Source organism: Pinus tabuliformis, chromosome 5_1 (assembly GCF_031772625.1).
Source record: "Pinus tabuliformis cultivar Carrire ecotype Pingquan chromosome 5_1, CPIR1, whole genome shotgun sequence".
Lineage (NCBI taxonomy): Eukaryota > Viridiplantae > Streptophyta > Pinopsida > Pinales > Pinaceae > Pinus > Pinus tabuliformis.
The window spans coordinates 481,172,656-481,185,263 of NC_142305.1; the positions used below are offsets into that span (position 1 = coordinate 481,172,656).

Below are 12,608 nucleotides of genomic sequence, written 5' to 3' on the forward strand. Positions count from 1 at the left end.
GGGGGGTGATGATGAGCCCCAAAAATGGGTAACTTTATGGGCTCATTTTGCCTATTATTCTCGATTAATCCACCATTCTTCATAGTTTTATGCATGCTTTTGAATATATTTATGTTAATTGAATGAATGAGAATAGTCACTTGACCACAAAGTCTAATACGTGCTTATTGCAGATTTTTGGACATCTTTTGGACCAAGGTCAAGCATTTATGAGCAAGTTGACAGCCAAATACGAAGGAACAAGGCTAAGGATTTGTAGGAAGGGTGTCTCCTGCACTAAATGACCCCTTCCTCGAGTTCTCCACCATCAGCTCGGAGTTCAACAGCCCACCAAAGATGATTTCAAGGGGCAGCCGAGCAGGTTTTGTGAAGTGGCTGATTAACTGCAGCCTTGAGCAGCCAAGCTCCTAAAGTTAAGCAGGACCGTTAGGAGTCCTCGTGTTGCATAAGTAGGAAGGCTTCAAGCCTTGGTAGTTTAGCTATTGAATAGTTTTTTTCGCACTTTAGTGCAGCTCTGCATTTTAGCTCATTTTCGAGCTCTTGCTGTAAACAGTTTTGTGACATGACTATTATTTTTTGAGTAATGGAGATGAATTTCGCTTTGCACCAGCTCTGATCTTTCTTAGGAAGTTTTAGCTCTCAAGGTTGGGCCGAACCCAAATGCCAGTACCTCCTCTATGTACTTTTATGTGTTTTCCTTGCAGTCATAGAATAATTTCTATTATTTAGGTTAAGATTTTGCTTTGTTACTTAGGTTGCTTTTGATAATTAAAATAGATTTTCATGCTTCAAGTTGATTTGACAGTTTGGTAACAGAAAATATATGCAAAAAGGCCATCAAGCAATCCTTGATCTCACTTCTCCCTCCTTGGGACCATGAGCTAAGACCAAGGCCTACTTGCTTCCACAAAAACATTGTTTTCGCCTTTCAATGCAATTGCTAGTGTTAGATTTTGAGTTGGAAAAGTTGATACCAGTTGTACTTGCATGTTTAGATCTATTCTTACTTAATTTCCATAGTTATCTTGCATGATTTCCTGTCTATAAACTTATGTTCATCATGTTTATGGTTTTTAGGTCAAATTAGGTCAAAATAGATAGATCTCTGATTTTTCTAGTCTTTGTTCGATCAGTTTTGGAAGATAGTGTGCAGAGTACCTGTAATACATTCCTACCTACCCTTCCTCCATCATCCAACTTGTTCCAGCCCCTAATCCAAGATTCCTTCCCTTCATTCACCACACTTTCCCAATTTGCCCTAATTTCTATATTTTTGTGCAACATTGCTTTCTCCATCCTTGAGCAAATCCAACTATCTTCATCACTCCTGAGCTTCATTTACCAGGGCCCACACCTCTTAGCAACCTTATCCACCCTTCATTCCCACTTCCCCACCATTTTTCCTCCATCAATCCTCTAAAATCCTTTTTCGGTCGTTCCTGTAAAACTTCCTGTAGAACATCCTATAGAACCCCTGCAGACTTCCTGTAGAAGTTCACGTGAGCAGTTTTCTGAGATCTGATCGCTATGAAATTCTCTAGAAAGGTGCTAGGGACCCATTAGGCCCTCTTCTCACCTTCCCAACCTCCTGCAATCACCCACTCCATTTCCTTTCGCCAATCAACCTCTACACAGTCAAAAACAATTAAAGCACATGCATAATAATTCTGCAAGATTACTCAAAAATACAAAAAGATGTTTTTTTTCCAGATTTTACTTCAGAAGTAGCTTAGTCACATGCATTTTACCTTTCCAAGAATCAATGGCATCCATTTCCATAGCTTTCATCTCTTTTCTTGCACCAGTAGGATTAGTCGGTAAAACTAGGGTTTGCTAGGGTTGCATTTCCTTTCAGCTTTCATCTTCTTTCTGCAAGTAGACTAGCCTCTTTTGAGTTAGCTTTCATCCATCACAGTTAAAAGCTTCTTCTAAGAGCTCATAGAAGTTGGCTTAAGCTCCTAGCGAACTTGTGCCAGCTGATCAAGTGATAGCCTGCAGCAAGAGCTAGTACTTGTGCATATAGCACCGTCGCTTCTAAGTTTGTTACGAACAACCGGGTTGATAAAAGTAAAGTAGGGAGTCCCAGGAGTTGCAACATCATTGTTGCAATACTGGAGCTCACCAACCTCCACTCGGTCTCCTCTCAGCATCTCCATTTGTGGCTCCTCCATAATTGTTTGAGACTTCTTTTGGGGCTGCATGTTGAGAGGTAATTTACTCTCCCTCTCAGCCACCAAGTCTCTAACATTTGCCTTGCTCCTCAAGGCTTTGCATGCATCTTGAACCTCAAGAGCATACAAGTTCTTAACTCGTGAACTGATCTATTTCACCTGTCCCGTGGTGATGTGTCTAAGGAAAACCTTTCCCTTACTAAAGACAACATCGTAGCCTTTATCCTCCAACATCACAATTGATACCAAATTCTTCTTCAGTCCAGGCACATACTTCACATCTGTCAAGGTAATAAGAGCTCCATGCTCCCTCTAAAAAGAAACTGTGCCCACTCCTGAAACACTATACCTTTCATCATCACCCATCTCTATGCACATCTTGAGGTCTTTCTCCTCCAAGGAACTGAATAAACTTTTATCGTCGGTCATGTGGAATGAGGATCCACTATCAAGAAACCAACCACTACCCATCATCGATGACACCATGCATGCGATGAGAGTAAAGTCCATTTCAAACTAAGAGGTCAATGCCTCACCTTCAGATCCTACCAAGGATCCCTTCTTGGACTTCTTCAATGGGCAATTAGTCGCATAATGACCCATATCGTGACAATTAAAGCATCTCACTTTAGAATTTTCAACCTTCTTCCCTCCATGAGAAGAATTAGATTCGGAATGGGACACCTTCCCCTTCCCTTTCCTTGCCTTACTTGTTAAGGCCAGATTTTCTTCATCATCCTTGGATGAAGAACCATCTCGTGTGCTCCTCCTAATCTCCTCCTGCATGAGATCTGACCACAGATGTTCCCAATCCGGCAGTTTCTCTCTTCCATTCACATAGTCCTGGTAGCTATTCCAGCTCTTTGGAAGGCCAAGGAGAGCAAGGCTCACCATATCATCATCAGCAGTAGTGATTCCCACACTGCTAAGCTCATCTCTGCAAGTGGTGAGCTTTTTCAGATATGTGGAAATAGTATCGTCATTCTCCATCTTGATTCTTCGAAGCTTATCCTTGAGTGCCAATTTCCACTGGTCACTATTGTTCTCGTAGAGGTCCTTCAATGTCTTCCACATTGAATATGGAGTATCCTTCCCATGGAGACTCGAGACAATATGGTCTCGAACTCCCTCAAGGATGATCTGTCTCGCCCTCACCACACACTTCTTCCACTTAGCCAACTCTTATGCATTAGTTGAATCTGGCTTTTGTATTTCTCGATCAATGAAATCGTTCAAGTCGTTGTCTTCTAATACAGCCGCCATGCTATCTTTCCATTCTATGTAATTCGAGCTTCCATCCAAGGCATACTCAAGTCTCAAGCCATAGAACGCCATTGACCAACCTAAAGTATGAGATGAATTCGAGTTATACCTGCAACCCTGAACTTCAAACTTCAAATTCTCTTCTCATTATATTATTCACAGCTCTGATAACCTTTGCTCTGATACCATGTAGAAAATCTAACTGTAGATTAACCTGATAATGCAATATAACTAAAGCAAAATACTTTAATCTACTTCTACAATCAAACTTGCAGAAGCTTAATATATTTGAGCAAGATCAAGTGGAACACATATAACCAGAAGAAGAATCAATGCACATGAAACACAGAAGAATACTTATGGGAAAGCCTCAGCTAAAAACCCCACTATCTGTATTATCATATAAGGTGGAAATACATAAAGCTTACACGCTTTAGCTCTCATAGCTAGCCAACTCTCAGTACAATCCTTTTGGATGCTCACAGGAAAACAAGGATTCTCACAAACCTTCTCCTCAGCCCTCCAAGCCTCCTATTTCCTTGCGCAGTTTCTCTGGGTGATCCTCCTGTTACCAAATGTAACATTGATCACTCACACTGATCTAACACCTTGTAAAACTGTGCAATCCTCAAGGAACCTTCTCCTTCTGCATGGATGAGTTTCCTTTATAGGAAAACTCATGCAATTGATAGTACAATGTCCATGTCTTTCATCTCAATTGTGTCTTTCTCATAATAGACATGCATGAGTTAAGGATGAGAGAATCTTAAATTATCTGGAGTACACTAGTTGGATGCATGCATGCATTAACTGACTGAACTCACAATTAGTTCCTCAAATAGTTTGGAACTAATCTAACTGGACTTAACTCAGTAAACTAATAACGAATTACAACTCAACCTTATCTACTTAATTAAGGGATAATCTCCTTAATTTAAGGGATAATTGTTGCATGACTTCACAAAGACTTCTAACTTGAATTTCTCCAACTAATTAATCCATAATGAATTAATTAATTATTTCCAAGCAGCTGGTGAGACTAAATTTGAATTTTAATTCTCAATTTTAATTCAAGGACAAATTAAAATTGGAATATACTGGATTCTATTTTTATCATTTCTTGTTGCTATTTTTAACAAGAATATCATTATGCTTGGTTTAGTTTGATTTTAAATTTTGTCTAACTATATATGGTAAAGCTATCAATTAGATTTTTATGTTTTAGTTATTTAGATCGTAGAAGTTTACAAGACATTCAACCATATAAGGCTCAATTAGACAGACTCAAAATTTTATGTTTTTGGATGGCATACAATGTTGTTCGGTGGCCGAAAAACCTAATTTTCCTATGGGCAAATTGAGGCCACCGAACTCTTTGATTTCTGGTTGTACCCTGTTTTTTGAAGAAGATGAATGAAAAGGTCCTGCTAAGCTTATAAAAAAAAATTGAATTGTCAAAAAAAAATTAATAATAAACAAATATAAATATAAATATAAATAAATAAATAAAATATATAAAAATAAATAAAATCAAAATTTAAAAAATCAAAATAATAAAATAAAGTCAAAATCAAAATCAAAATAAAAATAAAAATAAAAAAATCTCCATGCAACTAAGCGTCATAACAATTAATTAATAGTATACATGTCAAATCTTAATATCTATGAAAACTTGATTCTCTATGTATGAAGGGATTATCAAATTTATTATTGTATAATAGGAATAAATTAAAATAAATTCAACTTCAAATATCTATAACATCATCACAGGTCTCTTTTTTAAATAATCATATCAAATTGGAAAATGGCATGTGTGATGATAATGGAATTATTAAAAAATAATGTTTTGTGGTTGACTCAAAAGAAGTTAAATGAAATTATTGTATCAATGAAGTGTGATTATGTCTTTTATCAATTATATCTAATTCATAATTTGAAACAAGATTAGATATTTTAATTTTTTATTATTAAAATTGGGTAAAGTAATTTTGGATTGTTGAAATTATTGTATTTAATATAAAAAATGAATTCAATACTATCAAATATTCTATTGCAATCAATATTACACTTGGAATTTATACAAATGTTAATATTTGATATTTATAATTTCATCAATTCAGAATGATATTTATAGGATTTTGTGATAAGAATGTTTGGTGCCCCTCATGTTATTATACCTACTGGAGGCGTTATATTGTTTTTTATTTTGGTAAAAAAACTGAGTATTAAATTATATATTTTGAAATTTAAAAAATATTTTTTAATTTTTTTAAATATAAGTTATTATTTTCTAATTAGTTGATGACTATTTTATGTGGTTCTAAATTGAATAATGAGATATAAGAATTATATTAAAAAAATAAAAATAAAATCTATAAAAAAGTTTTGTGTCATAACAATGGTTGTTATTGTACTCTTAAATTATGGTGAGTGGCTATCCACATGGCATTCTATTGTGCAAAGACTGCAATAATAATCATTATTACAATCTATTAAACTTTATTGAGTACTTTTATGTCATTACATTTTGTCCTTATTTTCTTTTTTATTTAAAAATAAATTTCTAACTACAAATTATATATAATCCATCAACTATATAGAAACCATATTTTGACATCAATTTGCTTTCAAAATATACTTTATAAAAATAAACACATCCAAAATAATTATAATATATTATTTTTATATATACATCTAATAGTATACAATGATTATCCTAAATATCTTTTTTCAAAAACTATATAAAAATAAAAAAAAAAATTTAAACAATATATCAATTACATTTATATACAAATAACATGAAATTTAAATAAGTACACTTACTAGGAGTTGTTAAAAAGTAGGAGTAAAAATGTATATGTGTAGACTTAATTATATAATTTTACTTAATATCAATATGAAATCAGTAAAAAAATACTAGTAATAAATCAAAATGGTTATGATTCAAACAATAAATAACTATGGGAGTCATCTAACGAGGCAGAGGAATTGCCCAGACGGTCAAAAGTGGCCGGAATCTAGGCAAAAAATTTTCAAAAAATCTTGTAGAGATAGTCTTTGAATCGTGTTTTTGATGGTGGAAATAGATTCAGCACCATCAAAAACGCCTAGGACAGCTAAAATTTTGAAGGTTAACAACTATAACTTAGATTTACACAAATCCTTGCCGGATTTTCTCTAAATATAACTAGAATTTCCATATCTTTCCGAGCAACTCCTCCGCCTCGTTAGACTATGCGATAACTATGTAAATAAAGCAACTCCATTTTTAATATTTATATTTTTAATTTTTAATTTTTATATGCAATTTTAGTTCTTTATTGTTTTTTACTTTAATTTGGCTATCAATTGTTTTTTGCATAAGAGGCAGGTACTAAGCAGCAACATTGTATATTACACTTGTTAAAAAATATTTATGTCGAGTTGATCTGAACTCATCATCTATTGAATTATTATAGTGTGATTGTTCATATTTGACCTGTATAATAAAAAATACATGTCATAAATGACAAGTATTAAAATATCCAACCTGTCAATTTGACGTTTCAATTTTTAAAGGACATTTTATATTTTTCATACCCATTTATAGTTGTATTTATGGTCCTACGAATCATGATGTGGGTCCAGTTAAGCTCCTATGATGCAGTTGCAGCATTGTGAATCTCTTGTCTTTAGTTATCCAAGCTATTTAATTACAATAAAGATGTCGAAGGCTCGAAATCTTGTTGATGTTTCCGCCACCCGCGTTGTTGATATTTTTGAAATTCTAGTAAAAATTTGGACCATTTCTTGATTTGTGTGTGTCATCCTTGTGTCGAAGCCATGTTAATCTTTTGTGTATCATTTCAATTTTATTGGATGACTCTGTATCATTGTTGAGATCCTGAATTGTCCTATTTTAGACACCACCTTTCCTTCATCTCCATCCTTTTTATCATCATTTTGTTATTTTTGCAAACTATAAGGTCACTCCATATATGCTCAGATACAATAAAAGGTATCAATCATTTATAGTTTATAATCTTTATTTTCTTTGTGAAATTTAATCAAAACATCTCTATGGCTACCGAATTGCACTGATTCTATAGCTAACCAAAAATTATGTAGCTACATCCATGGTTAGATAGGTTCCAGCGCGTCTGAAGATGAATAAATCATATAGGTATATGATAAATGGTCATCATATGGACATCCACCTATTAAAATGATATGGAAATCCACAGGGTTCATCTTATGGTTAAATGTTAAACCATAAGTAAACTCTAGTTATAATACTCAAGCTTTGGGCAGAATTTAAAGGAAGACCGTGACATCATCATGCGAGCGTGGGATTGAAAGAGAAAAATTTGGAACCAAAGTTGTGATATGGAAAAGTGAAATTTTTTCATGATGTTCTTTTCTCGTAGCAAATCATGAGAAGCATCATTCATGTTTCTATTTAAGTACTTAGTTGTCAAATATAAATTAGCTTCTTGGCTTATATCTCTTCAAACTATTATTCAAAAAGGGATTATAAATATCCTTGGAGCAAGGAAATGAACATAATTAAGCTTTGTAATCACTTGTTAGTTGGAGACTTATGTTTTTAATATAAATACTCGGCTTCCTCTTTATGATCAAATGTGTGGGTGAACAACTTGTTAATTGTAGTCCTTTCATTATTATGCTCAACAGGAGGGCCCCCTGAAGAGTTGTAAGTTAGTTTAGTCATTGATTCAATATTGTATGAGTAGCCTCTTGTCCCTTTGCATATAATTAGATTCTTTCCATCAATTCTTTGTTTCATGATTTTAATTGACATTGCTTTGTTTACACAAGTTGAGTGCTCATTCATAAACTAAAAAATACCAAAAACATTTCCTTCTTTAATTCATTTCATTCAATCTACTTAGTCTCAGATTTGAATGAGTTTAATAATCATGATTGGTAACACACACACATTGATAATCTATCAAGGCTTGTAACTGAATTCATTTCTTTAATTTTGATGTTTTAGAATAGTTTTGAATTTAAGTACAATAGACTTGAATAGTTTTTAGAGTGAATTTCAATTTTTCTTACAAATTAGTTTATATTTCAATTCAGTAGATTAAAATTTCAATTCTCGATTCATAGAATAGTTTTTAAGCAAATTTTAATTATTCCATAGATTAGCTTTCATTGCAATAAATTAAATTTCAAAATAGAATCATTTTTATTTCAAGTCAATAGAATAGCATTCATTTCTAGTTCTTTCTTTTTAGTCTGCTTCTAAAGTCATTTTAATTTAACAAGCCTTATGGAAATAACATGTGTGTCTCTTTAATGAGAAATTGAACTCAAGAAAGTCTAGATTTTCTTGCATTTAATTTTGTTAAATTAGAATTTAATTTCATAATAAAAAATAGAATGGCTAGCATATATAATGCACATACACCTATTGAAGAGAGAAATACAACTCCTTCAGTAGGGGATGTACGTTCTTCAACTAAATATTTTGTGGATTAAGTTGGTGAGTCCCTAGGTTTAATTTCCAACCTATGTACCTCACGGAGTCTATGTCTACCTATTATGGATGGAATGTGAGTGTCAGTGGATGGTGTGGCACTACTTGGTCTAGTGGGGTTGGTTGGTGATGTTCGTATTGAATTATTGTGTAGATCGTATGAGTATTTACTTGACACTAAAAAATGGAAATTGTGTCTAGCCACACTAAAAGATGGAGCCCTTAAATGGTTCATGGGTCGAGGAACATACTCTATTAGAACATGGGATGAAATGAAGAGAGTATTCCTAGAAAATTAAAAACACTATTGTATGCACCGTAACCTTAAGGATGAAGTCTTTAAGATGGTTCAAATATAGGATGAAAACCTTGAAGATTTGGTAGAAAGGTTTTACTACAATACCAGAATAGATAAAATTCACAATTTAGATGAAGAGACACTAAAAACTCTTTTGATACAAACTATTAGAGATGATTGGATTGATATCCTCAATTTAATGGACAAAGGAGATGTCTTTCAATTGTCATTTGAGCAAATGTGTGAGTTGTGTAAACACATTTCAAGAGGCAATGGAAAAATATGGCAAAATAATAAGAGACCCAATCATGTTGAGAGTAAGCAAATTTGCATCTAGAACAGTAAGTAGAGCAGAATAAGGAAATTTGCTTGATAATTTCAAAATAGACATCTGTAGGTTTTAACCTCGTACATAAATTACCTGTATACAAATTCTAAAACACAGAAATAAACAATGCGAGATCATAACACATAAAACACATATACACGAGATTTTCCCCTGGATCCCAAAATCGGGACTACCAGCTTGATTTTTCATTATATTCCTTTCAATGTTATAATACATATTTATACATACCGAAGCATCCAATACCATGGACCGAAAACCATTATGTCCAATACCATGGACCGTAAAACATCGCGTCCAAAAAAACATGTGCGAAAATCATGCACAAAACCATAGGTGGGTCTGCCCAACCTAACATAGAGTCCAAAACCAAAATTTTCCAGGGCGCTACCCCGGACCCCATAAAGTGGGGTTATGGGTGCCCCTCAAACCCCCAGTTAACTACGTGGAAAGAATATAACACAACCCAACATTCTCCCACTTGTTGTTTTCTTTCCACAGGGAGCTACAAGAGAGCTTAGTCATTTTTCCAACCCTGAAATGCCCATTGTCTCTCTACACCAAGAGAACTTCTCAGAGCTCATATATTTTGTCAATGCATCTGCAGTATTCTTCAAAGTGTCCACCTTTACCAGCAACACCTTTTTGTCTTCTATCATATCCCTCACAAAGTGATACTGAACATCAATGTGCTTTGTCTTTGAATGATATGCGGGGTTCTTTGCCAAGAAAATTGCACTTTGGCTGTCACAGTCTATCCTTATAGCTTCCTGTACTAACCCCATACTTGAACACAATCTCTGCAACCAAACTGCTTCCTTGGTTGCATGAGTGACTGCCATGTATTCTGCCTCTGTAGTTGACAGTGCCACTACAGATTGTTTCTTACTCATCCAACTGACTGCACCTCCAAATAGGTTAAACACATACCCACTTGTAGATATTCTCTGATCCAGATCTCCAGCCCAGTCTACATCAACAAAGCCATGAATATCCAACACTCTGTCCAATCTTGTTCTTCCTTGGTAGCACAAACCATAATCACTAGTGCCACGCAAATACCTGAAAACCCACATCACTGCTATCCAGTGCTCCTTCCCTAGTTTTGACATAAACCTGCTCAATACTCCCACTGCATGTGCAATGTCTGGTCTAGTATAGACCATTGCATACATCAAGCTACCGACTACACTTGCATATGGAACACGGGACATGTCCTCTTCCTCTTCTTGTGTCTTGGGACATTGTTCAGCAGATAACCTCACACCTACAAGAATAGGAACCTTCACTGGTTTACTATACTGCATATTAAACCTTTGCAATATTGTCTCAACATACTTCCTCTAGTTTAACCAAAGCTTCCTCTTTGCTCAATCTCTTTTAATTTCCATGCCCAAAATATAGTTTGCAGCACCAAGATCTTTCACGTCGAATTTGGAGGACAATTGGGTCTTCAAATCCTGGATAACTTCTTTGTCATTTCCAACCAACAACATATCATCCACATACAAGACCAGATAAATAACAAGGTCACCAATTAATTTAAAATACACACAGTGATCTGCTTTGCTTCTGGTGAAGCCAAGTCCCCGTATAAATGTATCAAATTTCTGATACCACATCCTTGGTGACTGTTTTAACCCATATAGGGACTTCTTTAACTTACATACCAGTTATTTCTTACCCTTCACCGCAAAGCCTTCAGGTTGCTTCATGTAGATCTCCTCTTCCAGATCCCCATGAAGAAACGTTGTCTTCACATCCATCTGTTCTACCTCAAAATCAAAAGCAACAGCAACAGATAAAAGTAATCTAATAGAAGTTACCTTGGAAACAAGAGAAAAAATATCACCAAATCAATTCCTAGCACCTGGGAATAACCTTTTGCTACCAACCGAGCTTTGTATTTCTCCACTTTTCCTTCTGCATTTGTTTTCTTTTTGAACACCCATTTGCTTCCAATGGGTTTCCTTCCAGCCGGCAACTCCACCAGATCCCAAGCCTCATTTTTGTGCAAAGATGCCATTTCATCAACCATGGCCTCTTTCCAGAGTTTTCCTCCTCTCAATCCACAACTTCCTTCACAATTATGGGATCATCATCAGTAATAGACAAAGCAAAATTTGAACAGAAAGCAGATGGACTATACCTTTCTGGTTGCCTTCTTTCTCGCACTGATCTTCTCACAGTTGGAGTTTGTGGCTTTTCATCTTCTGATTCCTCCTCTACTGTAGAGTCTGATTCTTCCTCCTTTAGCTCAAACTCTATCTTCTCAGGTTCCTTTGGTTGGACTTCATGTTTAATAACATCTTTCACCTCTCTGAACACCACATCTCGGTTGTACACAAACTTCCTTGTTACTGGGTTCCAAAGCTTATAACCCTTTAAACCATCCTTATACCCAATAAAGATGCACTTTTCAGATTTACTATCCAACTTGGTTCTTTTCTCCTTTGGAACATGTACATATGCATCACATCCAAATACCCTCAGATGTGAAAGAGAGGTTTTCTTACCAGTCCATACCTCTTGTGGAGTCTTATCCTCCAACGCTAATGAAGGTGACCTGTTGACCAGGTAACATGCAATATCCACCACCTCTGCCCAGAATTCCTGTCCTAACCCGGCACCATTGAGCATGCTTCTTGCCCTTTCCATCAACATCTTATTCATTCTTTCTGCAACTCCATTTTGCTGAGGTGTATATGGAGTAGTCTTCTGTCGTGCTATACCACACTTCTTACAGAATTCTTCAAATTCCCTGCTGCAAAACTCTCCACCGTTATCTGTCCTCAGCACCTTTATCTTCTTCTCTATCTGATTTTCCACGAAAGCCTTAAATTCTTTAAACTTGTCAAAGGCTTCAGATTTCTTCTTAAGGAAATATATCCATGTATTCCTTGAGAAGTCATCTATAAATGATACATAGTACACAGACTTACCCAGTGATGGAACCTTCATAGGTCCAAACACATCACTGTGCACAAGTTCTAATATTTGTTTCACCCTCTTACTACCAAAGGGTAAACTCACCTGATTCTTCTT

The 12,608-nt window shown here is 35.1% G+C and overlaps 1 non-coding gene and 1 pseudogene across 1 annotated transcript; both read right to left on the minus strand.

Moving 5' to 3' along the window:
• LOC149165603 (leucine--tRNA ligase, cytoplasmic-like) overlaps positions 1-12,608 on the minus strand; it is a 99,134-nt pseudogene that overhangs the window by 69,948 nt on the left and 16,578 nt on the right.
• On the minus strand, positions 7,206-7,305 carry LOC149165604 (U6 spliceosomal RNA). Its single transcript, XR_016261056.1, has one exon. It is a non-coding gene; the product is annotated as a U6 spliceosomal RNA (small nuclear RNA).